The sequence below is a fragment of the Aedes albopictus genome, chromosome 3, assembly GCF_035046485.1.
Source record: "Aedes albopictus strain Foshan chromosome 3, AalbF5, whole genome shotgun sequence".
NCBI classification, from domain to species: domain Eukaryota; kingdom Metazoa; phylum Arthropoda; class Insecta; order Diptera; family Culicidae; genus Aedes; species Aedes albopictus.
In genome coordinates, this window is record NC_085138.1 from 147,724,731 (window position 1) to 147,744,250 (window position 19,520).

A 19,520-nucleotide genomic window follows, 5' to 3' on the forward strand; every position below is an offset into this window, starting at 1 on the left:
TTTCTCGAGCAGTTACTACTCGAGCAGTTACTCGAGGAGTAACTTCTTTAGGCAACCTTGGAAGATTTAATAAAGAAATTCCTGGCCAGACTGCAGGGAAATTTTCGGCGGAATCCTCGAACGAATTTCCGAAAAAGTCCTTGAATAAATTTCTGAATGAATCGTGAAAACAATTACTGAACGAATCATTTGAAGATTTGCTGTGTGAATCTTTAACTAAATCAAATAAATGAACACAGCTTGAGATCAATTCCTAAAGGAGTTCTCGGAGGACTTCCGGGAGAATACTAGGAAGACTTCATGGAAGAATCTTTGAAGAAATTCCTGAAAGGATTCTTTAGGAATTTCTGAAAGAATATTGGAAGGAATTCCGGAATTAGGTTTGGAAGTATTTCTCAAAATAGCTTGTGCAGGAATTGAAGAAACTCTTTGAGGTATTCTGAAGAAATTCTTTCTTTTAGTGAAAATGTTAATCCTAAAATTAACTTTGGAAGAATTCCTGTCGGATTATAAAGCCTGAAGATTTTTTTCAAAAGAATTTCTGAAAAAAAATCTCTTGGAACATTCCTAAAGGAATGCTTGGATGGATTTTTAAAGGAATTCGTGGAGGAATTACTGAGGGAATCACTGGAGGAGTTTCTGAAAAAGTCCTTCCTGAAAAAGGGATAAGATTTCAGAAGAAGTCCTTTGAAGAGTTTGTTTTTTTTATTCTTCATTCACTTAACCTAATTTACAGCTCTTTTGTCCACTAGGGCACTGCGTGAGCGATTCCAATTCGAAGCTGTACTTACACTTTGTACAGCGCCTAAATGTATTCTATTCTAATTGTACTATATCGAACTGGTTGCCGTTGCGCTCTTTCACTTTCTACCCTATCATGGAAGAATGATGAGCACGAGGATGTTGATATGTGTGGCTGTTGATTATTCCTGTTTCCAGTCCGATTGGGGGTCCATTATGAGTTGCCGTTCGCCGATGTCCAAGTATACGGGTCCATTTGAACCATTGGCTCAGAAGAGGGTCAGTGTCAGCTACTCTCAGGGAGAAAGAGCAACTGACGAAAGTGCCGGGGCTGGGATCGAACCCATGACCATCTGCTTATGAAGCAAACGTGTAACCACTACGCCACGGGCCCCAGCGAAGAGTTTGTTATCAGGTATCAGAAGGCCGGCTCCAGAGGCACGTTATCCTCCATTTGGGACATTTGTACCATCGCCAAAATAACAGCCTATTTCATCATCTACCTGAGGGAAAAGGAAGGAAAAAGGATTTGGATGGGGATAGGGACAGGTAGGGAAATAGGAAAAATACCCTGGAAGAGGGTACTAACGCACAAGCGTACCACAATGGGTTCAAACAGCGCCCTGAAAAGAGCACTGTAATAACGCATAAAGCGAAAGAGAGCCTATAGCTCTTTACCACAGCGGGTTAAGAACAACAGAATATCCTGAAGATTCAGGTTTCTGAAGTCAGTTTCACTTAATAAGTGTTTACCGAATACTCGGAAACGCAGTTGCGCGAAAACTGGACAGTTACATATCAAATGATACGAAGTTCCATAATCGGATTCACAGCTATCACAGGGAAATGAATCAGCTTGCTGAATATTCGCCATGTGATAGCTGAGTCGGCAGTGGCCAGTCAATGCTTTGACCAGCATGCTGCAATTCTGCTTAGACAGATTAGTTAGATACTTCGCCACCCGTAGAGATGGCTCAGCACTATACAATTTGGTTTGACGACATGACTCCAAACTATTCCAATATTGTCTGTGTTGAGTGACAGCCCAGGTGTGAATCTGAAGCTTAATCCAACACTTCGATATCGGAATAGCTGGCTCAGGGCCAATGAAGTCATGTGATGCTCCAGAGCGAGCTAACTCATCAGCCAATTCATTTCCAGCGATGGAAGAATGACCAGGTACCCATAGAAGGTGAACAGCGTTTGCTGAATTCAGCTCCTCGATTTGAGTTCGACAAGCGATAACTATCTTCGACCTGGAGTTGGCCGAAGCAAGTGCTTTAATAGCAGCCTGGCTATCTGAACAGAAGTATATAACTTTGCCCATTACGTGCTGCTGAAGTGCTGATTGCACTCCGCACATAAGAGCAAAGATTTCGGCCTGAAAAACGGTGCAGTGTCTACCAAGTGAGTAAGACTGATACAGCCTTAGCTCACGAGAATAAACACCAGCACCTGCTCGACCTTCGAGAAGGGAGCCATCAGTGTAACATATGATGCCGTCTGAAATACTTCTTTCCAGATAACCAGATGTCCACTCTTCCCGGGAAGGGAATTTCGTGGAAAATGTCCTATATGGAAAATTACAAGCAATTGTAAGATCACTTGGAGCAAGGACAATTTTGTCCCAATTCACTAAAAGTGGAAACAACGAGGTGTGTGTTGATGTGCGGTTCACAGGAGTTTCCTCTAGTAGACCGAGTACCCATAGACGGTAACTGCAAGAAAGTGCTTCTTGTTTGAGATGAATGTGTAATGGGGCAACGTCAAAGAGAACTTCTAGCGCTGCCGTAGGAGTTGAAGAGAACGCTCCAGACATCGCCATTAAGCACATCCTTTGGAGATGACCTAATTTTGATTGGACCGTTCTCACTTCACCCTTTTGCCACCACACAAGACACCCATAAGCCAATATTGACCGAACCACAGTTGTGTAAATCCATTTGATATACTTGGGTTTTAGACCCCAAGTTGTACCAAAAGTACGCCGGCATTGCCCGAAGGCCATACAAGCTTTCTTGATTCTGAACTCAATGTGAGGTGTCCAGGAAAGCTTGGAATCAAGAATGACTCCAACGTACTTTACCTGTTCAGTCACATCGATTTCAGAATCAAAGAGACGCAAAGGTCGAACGCCATTACGGTTTCGCCTTTCCGTGAAAAGAACGATAGATGTTTTACTCGGATTAACCAAAAGGCCATATTGGCGACACCAACCCTCAACTACCTGAAGGGCGTTTTGCATCAGGTCGAAAAGGGTGCTGATGCACATACCAACTAACAATGTTAGGTAGTCGTCCGCAAAACCATAAGTAGGAAAACCGCTATTATTGAGTTGCCTCAATAGCGTATCTGCTACGAGATTCCACAAAAGCGGTGATAAGACTCCCCCTTGGGGGCATCCACAAACACTCAATTTCCTAATCCCTGCTAGACGCAATGTCGAGAAGAGATATCGGTTTTTGAGCATTTGGTGAATCCAATTGGAAATCATTGGAGATATACCATGACTCCGTGCGGCTTCCAATATGGCATCGAAAGGCACGTTGTCAAAGGCACCCTCGATATCTAAGAAAACACCCAAACAAGTTTGTTTTTGAGCGAATGCTTTCTCGATATCGTAAACAACCTTGTGTAAAAGAGTCACAGTGGACTTACCAGATTGGTAGGCATGTTGGTTCACATGAAGAGGCACGTTGGTCAGATGAACATCACGGGTGTGATGATCCACAATGCGTTCTAAGCATTTCAGAAGAAAAGAGGTCAAACTGATAGGTCTGAAACTCTTTGCTTCTTCATACGACGCACGACCCACTTTCGGAATAAACTTTACAGTAATATCCCTCCAGGATTTGGGAATATACCCTGTAGCAAAACTGCAAACCCTGTTTTCAAAACATGTTTGAAATAATCAAATCCCTTCTGAAGCAAAATAGGATAAATCCCAACTGCCCCAGGAGATTTGAAAGGAGCAAAGCTATTAAGAGCCCACTCAATCGATTCTATAGTTACAATACTCCGAGCCGAAGCTAAAGAATCATAACTACAAGAAAAGACATCAGGATCATCCGAAGATGTAATATCCACACATCCAGGGAAGTGTGTGCTGAATAAGCATTCCAGAACTTCCTCATCAGAAGAAGTCAGATCGCCATTTGGCAAACGAAGTTCGTTCACCCGGAAATCCTTAGATTTCGCAAGGATTTTGTTTAACCGACTGACTTCACTCAAGCTGGAAACATTTGTACAAAGGTTTTTCCAGCCGGATCGTTCAGCAGACCGGAGAGCTTTCCTGTAGGCATTGCGAGCCGACCTGAAAGCCTCCGAACCAGCCGAACGTCGTCTGTTCCAACTCTTTCTACATTGTTTCCTGAGTTTCGCCAGATCAGAGGTCCACCAAGGGGTTCCTCTTGTGATCTTCACAGACCGTAGAGGGCTTGCTTCTTCAAAAGCTTCCATGATGAAGGTCGTTGTAGTATCAACGGCATCATCTAAATCACTTGAAGTGTCAATGGATGGCGAATATCCATGAAATTTGGCTGCAACCAAATCAGTATAGAGATCCCAGTTTGTTGACCGAGGATTCCTGAAACGCAATGTTTGCGAAGTAACATTTAAATGTTCAAAAAAGATGTAGCGATGGTCAGATAAAGATTCTTCATCTGACACATGCCAATTGGTCAGCTCGTGACTAATTCTGCTAGAGCAAAGCGTTATATCTAACACTGTGATAGCACATACATCTCTGGTGGTTAGTTCAGAGATGAGTGTAGCAACTATTGCGTTGTTGACAAGCACACAGGCTCGAGGCATGACACGCGAGTTTGCCATTTCATGTGTACTGAAAGTGGCAAACACCGGGTTCACAAGGTTTCCTAGATAGAAATTTCCCTTATGAAAGTAAGATTCTTGTACCAAGGCCACTTGGGCTGTACCATTTTGCATAAGTCTGCAAAGATTGATCGTTGCTGTTCTTTTATGCTGAAGATTGATCTGAGCTATCTTAACCGTAGCCACTACCCAAACTATGTAAGATTAAACTCTTCTCAACAACAGCACAACAAAGAACAGCAACAATAAAACCAAATCGGTATCGATTGGAAAACGCCAAAGGCGAGGATACACAAAATACACTGTGTAAATCGCATAATGCGAAACCATATAGGTGAAAATTTAAACTAATTAACAACATCTTCATAATCCCGCCCTTATTTAGCCTCAAGTGAAACTAAAGAAGGGCAGCTGATTGTCTCGGAGAAACACAAGGTTCACTGCACCATTGCTCCGGTTAGCGCAGTAAGGGCTACATACTGTGGAGGGCGCCCTGGTACTCCACAGGCTCCGTTAGCGGTTAGGTTTTTATTAGACCCCCCTAGCCATTCATTCCTAGGCACGGTAAGCATAAAGCCGCATCACACCATGAATTAGGGGTCACCTGTTGGTGGATTCTTACCACCGGAACAGGCAGTCCGTAGTGTTATTCTTAGCCAATTGAGACAATCGCTACCGACACTACACAGCTATCTAGGCTGATCGAGAAAAGAAGTTAATATTGATGATCAACTTCATACGGACTCGAACAGCCGCTAAAATGTCCAAGTAGGAAATCGCGCTACTTGGGCGGTGGCTTCTATATTCGTCTATTTTCCACTATAACTCAGTCAATCTTGAACCAATTGACACAATTCTTGGAATGCGGTGAGATAGGTATAGTATCTACCCGTGTACAAAATTTCAAATCAATCGGTTCAAAATTGACCGAGTTACAGTGGAAAACAGACGAAAATAACAGACGAAGAAAACCACCGCCCAAGTAGCGCGATACCCTATACGGGTCCATTTGAACCATTGGCTCAGAAGAGGGTCAGTGTCAGCTACTCTCAGGGAGAAAGAGCAACTGACGAAAGTGCCGGGGCTGGGATCGAACCCATGACCATCTGCTTATGAAGCAAACGTGTAACCACTACGCCACAAGCCCCAGCGAAGAGTTTGTTAATTTTGAATCTATGACATTTGGTCGAAAGACATTTAGTCGAATGACGTTTGGTCGAATGACATTTAGTCGAAAGTACATTTGGTCGAACGGACATTTGGTCGAATGGACATTTGGTCGAAAGCCATTTTTTGGAAAAAGAAGCATATGACATTTAGTCGAATGGACATTTGGTCGAAAGGCACTAACTGATGAAAAGAGATGTGGATTTCGGTATCATAATTATTTATATGTTATTGAACAAGCAAGCCTCGTTGAATAAATGTACGACTCGTGCTGAAAAAAAATCATCATTTTGCAACTTGTTGCATAAATGACCATTTTGGCTCGCGTTCAGTTCATATGCAACACTGCGTCAAAGAATAGCCTATGTTTAAAGTGTCTTACTGCATCACTAAGTTTTCAAACGATTCATTGACTTTTTGCTTTTCAATTGTTTGCCTCGCATTTTTGAAGTGATAAAAAACTGTCAATTCTGCAGCAACGCAGCAGAAAAAGTATCATCGCAATCACTGCGAGTGAGCATATTTGATGATACTTTTTCATACAAATATTCGCTTTGGTGGCAGAGAATTATCACTTTGAAATTTTCAGGCTCATATCCAACATGGCTGCCAATGCTGATGATGCCGTAAAAAGCCTTAAGGACAAACGTCTTGAAATCCCACTTCAACAGTGCATCAGAACTTCAGACGCACAATTCTCAAGAAGCAAGCTTCAAACAACAGTGCATTGTATAATGCTGTTTTCGCTCACTTATAATAAGCTTGAAACAAGAAGATCAGGTGCATTGGTTTTGTTTACGAAGAGATGTGTACGCTCGAAGTCGCGAGTTTTAGATCCTAACCAATCTGTCCTTAAAAGAAGGAAAAATATCCGATGAAAAAGTCTGCAGCAATAACATCCAAATATCAAACGGAAGAACAGCTTGTATTTAAAAGGAGAAATTGCTTCTGAAACATTCAGTAGTTGGTACAGGAAAACGCAATGAAATAAATAAACGTGAAAGAATAGCCTATGTTTCAAAGAAGGAAAAATTCATGATAAAATGACAGCAAACATAGTACAAATACGAATTTTGAAAGAATAGCCTATGTTCAAAAGAAGGAAAAACATAGATGAAAAAATCACAACCATAATGTCCACTCTTCACTCTCAGCACAAATAAGGGAACGTCCATAAATTACGTCACGCAAAAATTGACCATTTTCAACCCCCCCCCCCTCCCCCCCTATGTCACACTTTTTGTATGGGACCTCTAAAATTTTTGTATGAGTCGTCACACTTTGCTAAACCCCCCCTCCCCCCTCAAAGCGTGACGTAATTTATGGACGTTCCCTAATACACTTGAAAGAACAGAGTATGTTGAAAAGAAGGAAAAATATTTGATGGAAAAGCCAGTATGTTATACACAAAAACGCAATGAAATTGTGAAACTGGAAAGAAGAGCCGAAACCTACACTGCACTACAATGTTTTCTTTTTTATGTTTGATATAACTAAACACGACCAAATTGCTATACGACTTAGCGTCCATTCGACCAAACGTACTTTCAACCGAATAAGTTCAGTAACATATAAATTATTATACCGAAATCTATAAAATTATTTTCCATTCAAAGCTCTTCATCAGTTAGTGCCTTTCGACCAAATGTCCATTCGACGAATTGTCCATTCGACTAAATGTCATATGCTTCTTCTTCCAAAAAATGGATTTCGACCAAATGTCCATTCGACCAAATGTCCGTTCGACCAAATGTACTTTCGACCAAATTTCATTCGACCAAACGTCATTCGACCAAATGTCATTCGACCAAATGTCCTAAAGCCACCAGCCCCAGCGAAGAGTTTGTTAATAAAACTTCGGAGAAATAAAAAAATTAGGATATTCATTCCTAAAGGGGTTCTGTAAGAATCTACAAAGAAATTCTTGAACTTATTTCTGAAAGAATTCCTGTCAGATAACTTGGAGGCATTCTCTACGCACGGAACTAAAGGATAAATTCCTTATGACATTCGTGCAGAAGTTTCTGTTAGGCTCCTTAATTACATTCCGGGATGAACTGTTGGAGGATTTTTAGCAGAAATTATTTGAGAAAGCTCTGAGAAAATCTTTGGGGGAATCCTGGGGGAATCTTGGAGCAATTTTTGAAGGAATTCTTGAATAAATTCTTAATTGAATATTTGGAGTAATATGTCTAAGGACCTATGGAGAAATATTTAAACTATTCTTGAATAAATTGCCAAAGGATTTCTTAAGAAAATATCTGTAGGTTTCCTACAGGAATAGTTGCAAATATACCTGAAGGAATCGTTAGGGGAAAATCCTTGGAAGAATTCCTTAAGATGATATGGGACACCGTTTTATTTTGCTTTCTGTGTGGTATATGTCTGACAGTAAGCATCCCTCAGTGTGTTTATAGTCTTATCCCCCAATATGTCAACAGACCGCCCACGCTATCGAGTGACAGCTGCTGACGACATCACAGCAGGCCACGACTCTTCCTCTTTCTTTGGTCAGCGTTCGACCACATCGGACGTGCAGTGTACCTTATCGGGTCGCTGCGCTGGGCGATTCTCATCGAGAACCATCAGCTAAACTCCCACACTATCTTCCGTCTCTTTCATAATCATTGCTCTCGAATCTTTAACGATGTAAATCTCTAGTTCCAGTGGACTCATCTAACTGAAAACTTAATCCATTGTTCATCACATTTAAGCATACAAGCGATAAATTTTCCGGCCTATTTCATGCAGTTAAACTCGAAATTTGCATCTAGTTTTTAGAGCAATGATTGATGATTCTGGTGATGCCTGAAAAGGCTTAAAGAATCTTTGGATGATTCTACAAGAAGTTTAAGGGGTTATCTATAGTTATATTTCGACAATGATTTTTCATAAGGGCCTAACTGACTTGATCGATTTCTCTTCGTCGACTCTCTCTTTCGCTAATAACTTGATCAAAACAAACAAAATCATTATTCTTTTTGCGTCTATAGCAAGATGTTGTCGTCGTCTTCGCATTTCAACCAAAAAATCTTTGGAAAACTTAATATATGTTCCGTAACAACACAAAGAGAGGATCGATGAAGAGAAATTGAAAATGTCAGTTAGGCCCTAATGAAGAAGCAGTGTCGATTTGTTGAGGTGCGTGAAAAAAAGGAAAAGTTTGAACTTCTGCAAAAGCATGTTACCATATTTTTTTTAATTATCTTTTTACGTAATATATTGTACAATATTTATTGTGTAAAATCAGCTTGAGAACATGAAAAAATATAACTGTTTCGTCTGGGGTGGACCTTGTTGTGTGGATGGAGGGGGGGGGGCACTCCAGGCGGCGACGAAGAACAACTTTTACCGAATTCAACTATTTATTTGCCATCGAGACAGACGGCGTGTCTGCTCGATGGGGAGAGTAAAACTTATACCTAGTACAGAACACACGGTTGCCTTTTATAGGCAACCACAACACACAGTACGGAAAGATAATTCAATTAAATTCTATAGAAGCGCGCACCGCAGTGCGCTAGACGTTGATCGCACGCTGCCCATCGCGACGTTAGGCTGACGATGCGATCGATGGTTTGGAGACACAATAGGCAGTGCGAATGAATGGCACATTCGCACGCTGCTTGGATGCGGTGGAACAGCCGAGGTTTGCGCCACGTTCGATGCGAGATACAACAATAACTTATTACCAAAGTTATAACATTTTCTGTAAAACATATTTTCTTTACAGAGGTTTGCCGTGACTATGATTACAGTCTAATGGCTTAACTGAAAGCGCAAACACAAAAGAAAACCGTTACTAGAGAACCTTGTGGTATCCTTGAACGATCGGAATTTAAAAAAAACGATTTTTTCCCAAAAAAAAACACTTTTTTCATGCAAAAAATGTACAAAAAAAATCATAACACTGATTTTTTTTGAAAAATATTCATTGTTTAAGGACACGAAATATGAATAGCGAACACTAAAAAAAATTTGGTTGAGATCGGTTGAGAACTGATTCCGCAATCATAGCCACCGCATCGACGTTTTTGGCAAAACATAATTCCGAGATAATCGCGTTTAATTTTCAAGTATGCACTACGCGCTCATAAGGAAGCGAGGCGCAAAACACTATATCTTTGCTTGTACTGCTTGGATCTCTATGAAAATTTGACACAGCATTCTTAAGAACTTATAATTTAAGATAAAAGAATTAATAAATCGATTTTGTGCTGGACCTCATCATAGAGAACCGCTTAAGGAACATTTTTTTAACTAATCCTTGGGGACAATCCTGAAGGAATCATTGAATAAATTCTTCGAAGAAATTCTAAAGTAATCCGTGAAACCTTTGGCGAAAGAATTTTAATAAGAATTCTGGCAGAAATTATTTAAGCAACTCTTGGAGGAATTCCTAAAGGACTCATTGAAGGATTTTTACAAAAATTCCTTAAGCAATCATTGTACGAGTTCATGAAGTTATCCTTGGAGGAATTTCTGAACGACTCCTTAAAAGGATCTTGATGATTTTGTGGCTATAACGGTCTTTTTCTACTCATAGTATAAGGGAGTAGAGATCAAAGTGGATAATGAAATGATAGATTGATAGTATGCCTCTCAAGAAAATTCAGAATATAGCTAATATCTGCCTTTGGCTTCTGATATAAACGCGACAACTACTAATCACAGCGTCAAAAGATTCTGAAAGGATTTTATTCCATTATATGGCGTTTGACAGCAAGCATACTCATTTCACTGAGCTAACGAGCCTGGATAAAACAAAGAGGAGAAACGTCAAAATTGGAACAGGCGATTTAGTGTCATCCCCATAGTTCCAATCGAGCAGCAGACCTGTCAAAACGACAAGGATTCGCCACTTTGGTATACTCGAGACACTTTACACTGAGCCACTCTTGCGGATTGTCACAAATACATTCAAAAACAACTGTCACTTCGCAAAACCCACGTGCTTTTGTTTTGGGCGGAAACATATTTTCTTGTGTTTTGCCTTGCGAGTGTCACTGCGGCTGTATGCCTTACGAGCGTACGATCGCCACCGGACTCTAATAAAAGATAAGCGCGACAATAGCGAACAAGTGGGAAAATTTTATAGAAGGTGAAATTAGGCAAGTAGGCCATGTATTGATCGAATACATCGTATGAACTACCAACCGCCGATCTGTTTAAAAGGACAGGTCGTACGGCAGAAGTTTCACGCATTCGATGTATTTGTTCAATACATGGCCTACTTGCCTTATTTCACCTTTTATAAAATGTTCACACTTGTTCGCTACCTAGCGAATACTATCATATCTATCATATCATTATCCACTTTGATCTCTACTCCCTTATACTATGAGTAGAAAAAGATCGATGTAGCCACAAAATCATCAAGTTATTAATAGAATACGGTCGATAAATCAGAATATCCTTAAAAGGATCCTTAGCTCATATCTTAGAGGAATACTCAAAGGTCTTCCTGAAGAAGTGTCGGAGAACTTCATGAATGAATCTTTATAGGACTTCCTCAAGGAATTTTCGGAGGACTTCATAAAGAAATCCTTGGAGAACTTGCTGAAAGAGTCAATTTCTGAAGAAATTGATGGAGGATTTTCTGAATGAATTTGTAGAGGACCTTCGAGGGAAATCTCTTGTGGGACTCTTGCAGAAATTCTTAATCTTCCGTAGCTCGCGCGGTTGGCGAACATCGCCAGCGCCACGCTAATGCTGAGTACAAAAAGCGAGATCTTTTCAATGTGTTGTACAAAGTACAACAGCGCGATCACTCGAGAGTGAAATGTTTTCCTGGAGGATCATCAGTATGAATTCAATTTGAAATGATTGGGAAACTCTCAGAGAGATCTATGCCATTTCCTCCTGTGTGAAACTCCAGAAGCAAGGATGAAAGTACTGTATGGCCTTACATAATAAACTTGCAAGTTTGTCTTACCTTCGTTTTTAACACGGTAACCAGTTTCTCTACTAGAGTTATATTGAGCCGAAGTCTCAATAAATCAATAAGTATTTTTGAGCTTTTCTGTAATTCAGATTAAGGATGCAAATGAAAACACAGTCACGGTGTGTTGTGTAGAACAACTTTATAATAAAAAAATAAGTAAGTCTGAAATTTTGCCCAGTGATTCTTTGGGCCATTCCCTTCAATTTGCTGGGTCGGTTGAAAACATCCATCGGGGGGTCTAGAACAAAAATTTTTTTTGAAGGTTTTTCATGCAAAAACAGTTAAAAGCGCATATTGTAAATTATTGCATCTCCTACAAATATTCACAACTTTTTTGTCTTTGAGGATAGAACCATAAAATTGTCAGGCGTTTCGAAGTAGTATGCGTAGATGATTGTGTGAAAATTTCATTAAAATATGTTGAATGGTTTTCATATAATAGCAAAACTATCAAACGCATTCTAAAATACTAAGCTTAGTAGCAAAAGTCCAACAAAATATCTAAATTTTTTATATAATAACACATGAAAAATTTTTAATTCTAAGGACCTTGAGTCATTATGATGGCGGTATGTAGTGTGAAAACTTGTTTTTCAAATAATGAACAATTACATAGTCAAATACATGAAAGGAAAACACACACATTGCCATTATGTAGCTTTTGACTAAAGTATTAATTATTTATCTCAAGAACGCGGTTTTGCGTATACATGTTTATTTTATCCATTTTTTTAAAATGATTAAGGTCTTACCTAAGTATCAGATTGCAAGCGAAAGGCTTTAGGAGAGCGTGGCGCAATAATTTGGATTACAAAAAAACTGTTTGTTATTTTTTCGAAAGATATAGATTTATGTTGAAAATATTCTACTAGTCAACGACGCACTAACAATGATCAATCACTCTTCTTCATGCTTGGAGGAAACCACAGAAAATATTTTTGAGACATCATATGCAAATCGATAAGACTATTTAAACCATTGTTATCAAATTGTTTTTCCTTGGCTATATGCTGAACAGCCTAATTTTCATGCCTAATGTAGAAACATTTTCAATAAGTACTCCGTTCTTTTAACTCTTCTTTCAGAACTTATTATCAGTTATTTGTTAATAAATGGTGGCATAAGTAATAAGCATCATATTGCTTTTAAATTTAAAGACAAACCTAAGTTTAGGTCCAACAGCTATGTCAAATATCGTGGAATAATCCGGAAACTATGTTTAGTACCGTAAAGTTGCCCTTGATCGAATATTGCCCAACTGAATTCTGTTTTGATTTCAGTTCTCGTTATTGTGCCCTGTCTTGGTTTAATGTCCACAACTTCAATGTTATTATGAAATCTTTGACAGAGTTAACTTGTTTTTATTCATTGACTAAGGTGATATACTATTTAATTTTGAGTTTGTAAACATTAATTCCAAAATAATTTAGTTTCTATACTTTTTCTTCGAAACAGATGTTTCCCAATCCTCGAGTGCTTTTCTTGGCTTACCAAATAACATTCAAATATTTTCTTTAGGGAAGGCCGACATGCTCAGCAATCATGATAATTGTGTTTATTATAGGATTCGTAATAGAGGCATACTTGTACTTGTGAACATGTATACGCAAAACCACGTTCTTGAAATAAATTATTAATACTTTAGTGAAAAGCTACATAATGACAGTGTGTGTTTTCCTTTCATGTATTTGACTATGTATCTGTTCATCATTTGAAAAACAAGTTTTTACAGTACCGCCATCATATTGACTCAAGGTGTTTAGAATAAAATATTTTTCATTGTTTATTGTATAAAAAATATAGATATTTTGTTGATCGTTTGCTACTAAACTTAGTATTTTAGAATGCGTTTGATAGTTTTGCTATTACTTGAAAACCATTCAACATATTTCAATGAAATTTTCACACAGTCATCTACGCATACTACTTCGAAACGCCTAAAAATTGTATGGTTCTATCTTCAAAGACAAAAAAGTTGTGACTATTTGTAGGAGATGCAATAATTTACAATATGCGCTTTGAACAGTTTTTGCATGAAAAACCTTCAAAAAAAAATTTGTTCTAGACCCCCCGATGGATGTTTTCAACCGACCCAGCAAATTGAAGGGAATGGCCCAAAGTATCACTGGGCAAAATTTCAGACTTACTTATTTTTTTGTTTTAAAGTTGCTCTATAAACACACCGTGACAGTACTGATGTACAGGGGACAGGAATGAACCAACTCCTACGATTTTCGAAAAAAGAAACTTTTTTCATTTTTTTTTCACAGAGCAATAAAAGCAGTGGAGGAATTCGTCTACTTCGAATTCTTACTAAAAACTAAGGGGCTGAGAATACAGATATGCAATTAAAACACACTTTTTTAAAACATTCGCAACATACAGCTGAAACAACAAGCAAGTTAATAATAAATCGATTTGCTTTCTACCAATCAATGTTCGTTTTCTGCCATTTAGTTAGCTACCACCTAGGCTACTACTAGCCGTGTTTTCTCTCGAACGGAAACTCTCAAACACGGTTTACCAACGGATGGCGATTCAATTTCAAAGAAACAACGGAAAAGTAAAATTAAATCACGTTACTTCCGGCGGCGGCAAAGGGCAGCACATCTCGATTTCATCCTGGTTGCTGGTTGGCTACTGTCCGTCCAGCAGTCATTGTAAGAACAAAAAGCACATGGCGGGTGGCCGTCAAGAAGACCGTTATCGGACATGTCCTCTCGTAAACATCCTTCTGGCGCTGCTGCATCAGAAATATACGAAGAAAACGAGCTAAAGTGGGACAAAGGGCAGCAGTTTCGCGCTGCTTGCAGGTCGTCCGGTTGCCATTGGCCTGGGTTATAGAAGAACGATTCCACTTTATTGAATTTTGTAAGTTGACAATGACGGTAGCTACGGGTTCTTCCTACAATATTCAGTCCTTATGAAAAAAAAACTACCAGAAACTAAGCGAAGAATTTTCCTCCATGGTCGAAATCACACTTCCTGGAAGAGCCCAGAAGCCAGTACAGTGCAGTGATGCCGGATAAGTTTCAGTTATTCCAATAATATTGCTTTTGTGTGTCATCGTCTTGTTCCTGGCTGATCTTGCGGGCCAGAGATGCGGGGATAACGATAACAAAGATGTGATGACGACGATGATGACGATGGTTTTAAAAGATGCGATGCTGAAATCGGAAAGAAGGAAAGAGGAAAGAGCAAATCGAATTTTCCGTCTTATAAGGTCGGTGGCAACCATCGTTGACGTTGGAAGAGTGTGCAGTTTGACCGTAACCTTGCTGTTTACTGCACCGCAAGAAATTCAATTACCGATCGGACAGTGGAGGAGTATGCTGCAGTTGTGTATTGGCAGGAACACAGAAGGATGAGGACAATTGTGATCAGGGGAAATTTTATAACAAGAATGTCGTGTACATATCAGAGTAGTACCGACGACTCTAACAGTTTTCGATATTTATAAAAATAGTTATTAGAATACACTACTTATTTGAAAAAGTTAGAGGGTTTATGTACAAGCCACAACCACATGGTTTAAATTGAATAACCGAAGGTTCTTCAAGATATGCGGAGGTTTTATGCAACTGTCAATGGCTCGCGGCACAAAACTGCGCCAGTTCCCGCCATGTGCAATGACCGAGAAGGAAATTTGCTGACAGACAAAACAATGGTGGCAGCCAGGTGGAAGGAGCACTTCGAAGATTTGTTGAATATAGTAGCAATTAAGGAGCACCCAAGAGCAGTCGATTAACATAATGGATGGCGGTCAATCAATGGAACCACAAATACTGGATGAAGTTAAGAAGGCCCTTAGGGAGCTGAAAAGCAGCAAGGCTACCGGAAAGGACGAGATCCCGGTCAAGAAGTTCACGAAAGCGAGCAGCTAGTTCAATCAACCTACCTGATTATTGTAAAGATTTGGGAGAGCACAAACAGAAGACTCGGAACATTTGCTATGCCATTGCCCGGCAATTATAGCTAAAAGAATTAGGTTCTTCGACAAGGGGCTGATTGAACCCTTAGATGTCTGGAGAACAAACCCCAATGCGGTAGTGCAGTTCATCCGAACTGTATCACCGTGTTGGGATCACGCTTACAGTCAAGGTTTGATTATTGCTAATACCAATGGTGATACGTCAACTTGACATAGCTAAATAAAACTGGGGCATTTGTCACAATAGATCTAAAAACTGGTCGCAGTGACTTATATACCCAACAAGGAATAAAAAAAAAAAACTAGAGTGTGCCAATTACAGAGAGATAACAGAGAGACCTTTTGAACAACAAGTCCGTTGAAGTAGGAAAGCTCAAGATGGGCTGGTCAGTAGTATGGGACACCCTTGTATGGAAAAAATGAATCCTCGCTCCAGTCGACTTTTTTGATTCCATTTAGGTCCCATATGAACTGTACAAAATTTCAGAGCAATCGGTGAAACTATAATTTAGCGCAAGTGGTTCAAAGTTTTCATAGGATTTACTATGGGAAAAGTTACACTTTCAGATAAAAAATCCCAGAGGTCGCCCCTTGTCTCCTTAATTCAAATCGATCAATGCTTCTTGTAGAAAAATCATTTATGAAACTTTCCTTCGAAGACCGCAAAACAATTGGATACTTGTGGAAAAAGTTATTGATTTATTACCGATTAGTGATCCAACGAACGACTTTTCGTTTTATTTTATCAGCAGCACTGCTGTTGCCGTTGTCGCACGGGGTGGCGGGAGGCATCACCACCCCCAGAAATAGCAGCAACCAAGGCAGCAGCTACAGTGCTGCTAATAAAACAAAACAAAAAGCCGGTCGTTGGATCACTAATCGGTAATAAATCAATAACATTTTCCACAAGCATCCAATTGTTTTGAGGTCTTCGAAGGAAAGTTTCATAAATAATTTTTCTACAAGAAGCATTGATCGATTTGAATTAAGGAGACAAGGGGCGACCTCTGGGATTTTTTATCTGAAAGTGCAATTTTTCCCATAGTAAATCCTATGAAAACTTTGAACCGCTTGCGCCAAATTATAGTTTCACCGATTGCTCTGAAATTTTGTACAGTTCATATGGGACCTAAATGGAATCAAAAAAGTCGATTGGAGCGAGAATTTGATGTTTGTCCCATACTACTGGTCAGTATGCCAACTGACCTTCCGCGAACCAGGTTTGCTTCAGGTGCCTGGAACCAGGTATCAGGTATCAGAAGGCCGGCTCCAGAGGCACGTTATCCTCCATTTGGGACATTTGTGCCATCGCCAAAATAACAGCCTATTTCATCATCTACCTGAGGGAAAAGGAAGGAAAAAGGATTTGGATGGGGATAGGGACAGGTAGGGAAATAGGAAAAATACCCTGGAAGAGGGTACTAACGCATAAGCGTACCACAATGGGTTCAAACAGCGCCCTGAAAATGGCACTGTAATAACGCATAAAGCGAAAGAGAGCCTAAAGGGCACTGCACTGTTTTGATTTTGTATGGGATTTTGACGTTTCGTGGCCTTGTTGTTTACAAAATTTCTGTAAGAGTGAAAGAGAGGGAGATAATTTCATGCACTGCCCTATAGCTCTTTACCACAGCGGGCTAAGAACAACAGAATATCCTGAAGATTCAGGTTTCTGAAGTCAGTTTCACTTAATAAGTGTTTACCGAATACTCGGAAACGCAGTTGCGCGAAAACTGGACAGTTACATATCAAATGATACGAAGTTCCATAATCGGATTCACAGCTATCACAGGGAAATGAATCAGCTTGCTGAATATTCGCCATGTGATAGCTGAGTCGGCAGTGGCCAGTCAATGCTTTGACCAGCATGCTGCAATTCTGCTTAGACAGATTAGTTAGATACTTCGCCACCCGTAGAGATGGCTCAGCACTATACAATTTGGTTTGACGACATGACTCCAAACTATTCCAATATTGTCTGTGTTGAGTGACAGCCCAGGTGTGAATCTGAAGCTTAATCCAACACTTCGATATCGGAATAGCTGGCTCAGGGCCAATGAAGTCATGTGATGCTCCAGAGCGAGCTAACTCATCAGCCAATTCATTTCCAGCGATGGAAGAATGACCAGGTACCCATACAAGGTGAACAGCGTTTGCTGAATTCAGCTCCTCGATTTGAGTTCGACAAGCGATAACTATCTTCGACCTGGAGTTGGCCGAAGCAAGTGCTTTAATAGCAGCCTGGCTATCTGAACAGAAGTATATAACTTTGCCCATTACGTGCTGCTGAAGTGCTGATTGCACTCCGCACATAAGAGCAAAGATTTCGGCCTGAAAAACGGTGCAGTGTCTACCAAGTGAGTAAGACTGATACAGCCTTAGCTCACGAGAATAAACACCAGCACCTGCTCGACCTTCGAGAAGGGAGCCATCAGTGTAACATATGATGCCGTCTGAAATACTTCTTTCCAGATAACCAGATGTCCACTCTTCCCGGGAAGGGAATTTCGTGGAAAATGTCCTATATGGAAAATTACAAGCTATTGTAAGATCACTTGGAGCAAGGACAATTTTGTCCCAATTCACTAAAAGTGGAAACAACGAGGTGTGTGTTGATGTGCGGTTCACAGGAGTTTCCTCTAGTAGACCGAGTACCCGTAACCGGTAAGTGCAAGAAAGGGCTTCTTGTTTGAGATGAATGTGTAGTGGGGCAACGTCAAAGAGAACTTCTAGCGCTGCCGTAGGAGTTGAAGAGAACGCTCCAGACATCGCCATTAAGCACATCCTTTGGAGATGGCCTAATTTTGATTGGACCGTTCTCACTTCACCCTTTTGCCACCACACAAGACATCCATAAGCCAATATTGGCCGAACCACAGTAGTGTAAATCAATTTGATATACTTGGGTTTTAGACTCCAAGTTGTACCAAAAGTACGCCGGCATTGCCCGAAGGCCATACAAGCTTTCTTGATTCTGAACTCAATGTGAGGTGTCCAGGAAAGCTTGGAATCAAGAATGACTCCAACGTACTTTACCTGTTCAGTCACATCGATTTCAGAATCAAAGAGACGCAAAGGTCGAACGCCATTACGGTTTCGCCTTTCCGTGAAAAGAACAATAGATGTTTTACTCGGATTAACCGAAAGGCCATATTGGCGACACCAACCCTCAACTACCTGAAGGGCGTTTTGCATCAGGTCGAAAAGGGTGCTGATGCACATACCAACTAACAATGTTAGGTAGTCGTCGGCAAAACCATAAGTAGGAAAACCGCTATTATTGAGTTGCCTCAATAGCGTATCTGCTACGAGATTCCACAAAAACGGTGATAAGACTCCCCCTTGGGGGCATCCACAGACACTCAATTTCCTAATCCCTGCTAGACGCAATGTCGAAAAGAGATATCGGTTTTTGAGCATTTGGTGAATCCAATTGGAAATCATTGGAGATATACCATGACTCCGTGCGGCTTCCAATATGGCATCGAAAGGCACGTTGTCAAAGGCACCCTCGATATCTAAGAAAACACCCAAACAAGATTGCTTTTGAGCGAATGCTTTCTCGATATCGTAAACAACCTTGTGTAAAAGAGTCACAGTGGACTTACCAGATTGGTAGGCATGTTGGTTCACATGAAGAGGCACGTTGGCCAGATGAACATCACGGATGTGATGATCTACAATGCGTTCTAAGCATTTCAGAAGAAAAGAGGTCAAACTGATAGGTCTGAAACTCTTTGCTTCTTCATACGACGCACGACCCACTTTCGGAATAAACTTCACAGAAATATCCCTCCAGGATTTGGGAATATACCCTGTAGCAAAACTGCAAACAAGTAGTTTTTTCAAAACATGTTTGAAATAATCAAATCCCTTCTGAAGCAAAATAGGATAAATCCCATCTGC

At 40.2% G+C, this 19,520-nt stretch overlaps 1 protein-coding gene across 1 annotated transcript in view; it reads left to right on the forward strand.

Moving 5' to 3' along the window:
* Nucleotides 1-19,520, forward strand: part of LOC115266033 (uncharacterized) — a 521,849-nt gene that overhangs the window by 127,167 nt on the left and 375,162 nt on the right. The window lies entirely within an intron of this gene.